This window comes from Zingiber officinale, chromosome 11A (assembly GCF_018446385.1).
Source record: "Zingiber officinale cultivar Zhangliang chromosome 11A, Zo_v1.1, whole genome shotgun sequence".
In the NCBI taxonomy this organism is placed as follows: Eukaryota; Viridiplantae; Streptophyta; class Magnoliopsida; order Zingiberales; family Zingiberaceae; genus Zingiber; species Zingiber officinale.
Genome location: NC_056006.1, coordinates 43,318,626 through 43,324,227, shown reverse-complemented (window position 1 = coordinate 43,324,227; position 5,602 = coordinate 43,318,626). Strand labels below are relative to the sequence as shown.

The following is a 5,602-nucleotide window of genomic DNA, read 5'->3' as shown; positions in this document are numbered from 1 at the left end:
ACGCACCTTTTCTTCTCTGGAGACTCCACATGGTCGTGCCATGTAGACACGACCCAAGCATCTCCCTTCTCTGCACCATAAGTCTAGCCGTGTACAGCACACGACCATGCTCAGTTTTGCTCCACATAATGAAATTTCTCCTTTCTAGCTCTTACAACACTTCCATGCCCATGAAGAAGTCATGGCCAGCTCATGGAAGTGAAATTTCAACCTGAAAACAAAGCAAAAAACCAAGTAAAAACACTACTAATGAACAATAGAAATATGGAATGAAACTAACTAAAAAGAACCCTTGAGTTGCCTCCCAATATTCACTTGTTTAAGTTCTTTAGCTAGACCAATCTTGATTACTCCTCTCTTTTCCTTGCCCTTGGAGGGCAGACATATTTGTCACTTTTGTTGGGAGGTATCCTCCCAACATCTTCCACCACATTATTCTTGTTGGAGTGTATACTGAAAGCCTAAGCTTTGTAAACATTCATTATCAATAAAGAATCACATTTGGTTAAATTGTCTACATTTAGTTGTAGTTGTTCAATTAATTTATATTGTAGATAACATAGTATGTGGTGTCACATGCAGAAGATAATGTTATCAGTACCTTATAAATTATAAACAGTAGCTCACGATCAAAATGGAAAGGACAAACCATTAGAAGGTCGTAGTGTAATTAGGTATCAGTTTATCTTGACTGTATAATTACACTAGTACACTCAGAGTGTATTGAGTAGGACCATTTGAGGTCGTTTCTTTTATACTGACTTTATAAAGAAACAAAGACCTCAGTTATTATGGAAGTGTGTGCTCTTAATCCTAATATAATAACAAGCACATATATTTGATATTCATTTCTTTAATTTATCAATGGGTGAGATTTAGTTCGATGAATCAATAAGCCTGATAAGTTGGGAAATGGTATCACTTATAGTGTGTGTTGTTGATTATAGAAGGAAACTGTGTCCTAGAGATACTAGGTTGATAATGTCCTTAAGAGGAGCTCATAAGGATTGTCATGTTAAACTCTGCAGGTGGACTTAGTCCGACATGACGATAAGGTTGAGTGGTACTACTCTTGACTAAGATATTAATTCAATGAGTTGTCAGTAACTCACTTAATTAGTGGACATTCGATATCTTAAACACAGGGAGACTAACACACTCATAATAAGAAGGAGCCCAAAAATGTAATTTGGGATTGGTGCGGTAGTTCAATAATAGTTCTCTAGTGGAATGAATTATTATTGATAAAATTAAGTTGTGTGTTCGGGGCGAACACGGGATGCTTAATTTTATCGGGAGACCAAAACCAATTCCTCCTCTCGGTCCCTATCGTAGCCTCTTATTTATAGAGTTCTATACCCACCTATACCCACCTTCTATACCCACCAATAGGGGGCCGGCCAAGCTAGCTTGGGAATCAAGCTAGGGCCGGCCTAGGTATAAAATTGGGTGGCCGGCCCTAGCTTGAACCCAAGCTAGTGGGGGCCGGCCAAATTAAATTAAAAAGAGATTTTAATTTTAATTTTTATTATGTGGAAGAAATAATTTATTAAAGAGAATTAAAATTAAAATATTTCTCTTGTAAAAGATCTACAAAAGATTAAAGAAAGAGATTAGATCTCTTTCCTTATTTGTAGATTGGTGAGATATTTTATTTTTTCTTTAAAATTATCCACATGTTGATAAAATTAAAATTATAGAAATTTCCTTTTATCAACCATGAAGAGATTTTTAAAGAGAAATTTTATTTTTAAAATTTCCGGAAACAAATTAGGAAGTTTTAATTGTTGATTAAAACTTGTCTAATTTTTTCCTTCATTGATGTGGCCACCCATTAGAGTTTGATTTGGGAAATTTTATTTTATTTTTCTCAAATAAATCATGTCAAGGAAATTAAGGAAATTTTATTGTAATTAAATTTCCTAATTTGCCTAGGCCAAGGAATATAAAAGAAGGGGTGAGGGTGCCTTCATGAGACAACCTATATTATTTTCTCTCCCTCTTTTCCTTGGTGTTGTGGCCGGCCATCATCTTCTCCCTCTCTTCCTCTTGTGGTGTCCGAATACTTCATCCCTCTTGGAGTTCTCGTGGTGGCCGGATACTACTTGGAGAAGAAGAAGAAGAAGGAGAGAAAGCTTGCATCTCTTGGAGCTTGGTTGGTGTTTTGTTCTTCATCCTTGGTAAAGCTTCTTTGTGGCCGAACCTAGCTAGGAGGAGAAGAAGGTGGTTGGTGGTTTCTCATCTCGGAAGATCGTTGCCCACACAACGTCCGAGGTTAGAAGAGGAATACGATAGAAGATCAAGAGGTCTTTCTAAAAGGTATAACTAGTAATTTTTCTTTCCGCATCATACTAGTTATTTTTGGAAAAATACCAAATACAAGATGCTTATGATTCTAGAATTTCGAATATGTTTTTCGATGTTGTGTTCTTTTGTTTTTTTCTTTTCCTTATGATTTGATTGTTCTTTTTGGTTAACCTAAAGTTATTTTAGGAAATTAACTATTAGCTTTCTATAAAAGGTTTTGTCTAGTCGGTGGTGGTTGCTCCCATATCCAAGAAGGCCATGTGCCTCGCCACATTAGTACTGGGAACCGATTATGGAAATTAATATTTAATGGAATTAATAACTTAAGGTGATTTGGGTCGAACGTGTTAAGTTCGGCAGGAGACCCAAGTCAAAACCTAAAAGAACGAATAGATTAAGTTTTGGATCAAACGTGTTAAATTCCGCAGGCGATCCAAAATTTAATTTAAAAGAACACATGGTAGCTAGGAAAAGATTCAGACCTTTGTACAAAATTTTTGTACAATGGAACCTCTAGGTTTTCCGAGTAGCAACCAACAATTCTCTCCATTTGGTGGCCTCCCATGAGGACGGAAATTCCATTCCTCCAATTTGTAAATGTTTGCCCTGCTACAAGCATTCAACAGAGAAGAGACATGGTTAGAGGCATTAGATAAATCATATTCCAACCGTTCCTTACCAATCACCAAAGATAGTTTATGGATTTTAACATCTATAATAGCTCCTGCTGTAGCAAGGAATGGTCTTCCCAATATGATAGGGATTTTTGGGTCCTCCTCCATGTCTAACACAACAAAATCGGTGGGAATTATACTTCCACCTAATTCTACCGGCACATCTTCAACGATACCCATAGGGTACCTGCAGGAGTGATCAGCAAGTTGTAGTGCCATGGTAGTAAGTTTAAAGTTTTTGAGACCTAATTTATTACAAATGGAATAAGGAATGAGGCTAACACTTGCCCCTAAATCTTAAAAAGCTTTCTCAATAAATTCAGTTCCTATATTGTAAGGAATATAAATGCTTCCAGGGTCTTTCAACTTTGGGGAAGTGTTCTTTTTAAAAAGAGCGCTGCATTACTCTGTAAGTGCAATGGTCTCTATATCTCCTTTCCTTCTCTTATTTGACATGATGTCCTTCAGGAATTTGGCAAACTTGGGCATTTGAAGGATTACATCAATGAGTGGTACTTCAACACATATTTCTTTTACCTTCTCCAAGAATTTGCCAAACTCTTCATCCTTCTTTAACATAATAAGTCTTTGAGGAAAAGGGACTGCTATACTTTGATGGTTAAGTGGAAGAGTCTCTTCAACCTTAGTGGTACTCTCCTCATCAACTTGAATCTGATTTGGTGCTGGAGGAGAGAGCTCTTCTTTAGTGTGCATCCCTTTTGGAGCAGTCACTTGGGGATCTCCCAAGGCCCGTCCACTCCTAAGCTCAATTCTATTGTAGTGCTCCATGGAATTGACATTAGGCTTGCCAGGTAATTGTCCTGGTGCTCTAGAAGATAAGGAAGCTAGTTGGGCAATCTGACTTTCCAAAATCATTTGATGTCTATAAGAATTATCCATTCTCTGAGTGAGCTTTAAAATGTCTTGTTTCATTTTATTCTGAGTGGACATAATTTCTTCAAACATCTTTTTAATTTTAGACGTAGGAAAGCCTTGAGAAGATTATTGCAGAAAATTCTGGTGCCAGGACTGAAAATTAGGTCTTACCCCCATAGATGGTCCTTGATCTTGATTATTTCTTTAGGAAAAATTAGGATGACTATTTCATCCAGGGTTATAGGTATTTGAGTATGGGTTGTTCTGTCTTCGATTGAAACCCATGATTGCATTACATTGTTCTAATTGATTGATTTGTGCAGTGATAACTCCTAATGGACATGAGTCATTTGAATGTTCAGAACTTCCACATACTTCACAAGAAGAAACAACGACATTGACCGTATTTGAAATAGCTCCCATATTCTCAAACCTTTATGTAAGAGCATCCAGTTTTGCAGCCAATAAGGTCACTACATCAACATCAAATTTTCCTGATGCTTTTGTTGTTGGGTTCATACAAGAATAACCACCACTTCTTTCATTATCCCATTGATGGTGGATTTTTGCTACGCTATCAATTATTTCCTCGGCTTCATCCAAACTCTTGTTCATAAGTGCCCCTCCAGCAACTGAATCAAGAGACACTTTCGTATGATAATTAATGCTGTTATAAAATGTATGTAGCACTAATCACCTTTCCAAACCATGGTGTGGGCATTGTCGGAGAATACTATTGTATCTATCCCAAGCTTCAAATAAAGATTCAGAGTCCGCTTGCTTTAAACTTGAAATAAGATTCCTCATATGAGCTGTTTTACTTGGATGATAGAATTTGTTAAGGAATTGTTGCTCACATTACTCCCATGTGGTGATGCTATTTGTGGCCAAAGAATTTAGTCATTGCTTGGCTCTATCTCTCAAAGAAAACCCAAATAACAGTAGGTGCACTGCCTTTGAAGGAACACAATTCATTTTCATTGTGCCGCATATTTCATAGAATACTTCCAAATGTTGATTTGGGTCTTCATGCGGTCCTCCACCAAATTGATTTTGCTGCACCATAGATATAATTGCAAGTTTGATCTCAAAATTATTTGCTTCAACTGAAGGCCTTGAAATACTAGATCGAAAACCCCTAGCATAAGGTGTTGCATAATCCTTGAGTATTCTATTGGCCATGATAGAATGTTCTTGTTCTTCTTGTTGTCTTTGCAGAATTTTTCTTCAATGAAATGTTCTGTCTATCTCGGGATCAAGAGAAAGAAGTTCTCCTGCAAAGTTAGATCTTCGCATACACAAGAACAAGACAGAAAGATATGTTTACAAAAGAAAAAGAAAGAAAGAGACTAAATCAAAAGAAAACAAAGAAAAGTTAGATAAGAATATTAGAATCAAATTGTAGAATTAGAGTTATAACAAAAGGAATTGACAAGAATGTTATACAAGAAAGGAAAAACTTATGAAAACAGAATTCTAACAATTAGTTACAACTATGCAAATGAAAAGAAAAGTTATGTCTAAACTAACTCAATTGAAAATCCCTAATGTTACAGCGCAGTCCCCGGCAACGACGCAAAAAACTTGTTGACCTCCCCAAGTGTACGGATATGTCGCAAGTAATAATAAAAGATATCGAATCCACAGGGACTGGAATAAGCACTAAAGATGTCTCAAAGCGAGTTAGCTAAACAACCAATCAATTGATTTACAAAGTCTAAGTGTTACTATGAAAGGTAAACAAA

General features: G+C 36.5%; 1 non-coding gene across 1 annotated transcript; it reads left to right on the top strand.

Moving 5' to 3' along the window:
• Positions 1 to 4,560: 4,560 nt before the first annotated feature.
• On the top strand, positions 4,561 to 4,666 carry LOC122033178. The gene has a single exon (XR_006126426.1). It is a non-coding gene; the product is annotated as a small nucleolar RNA R71 (small nucleolar RNA).
• The last annotated feature ends 936 nt before the right edge of the window (positions 4,667 to 5,602 follow it).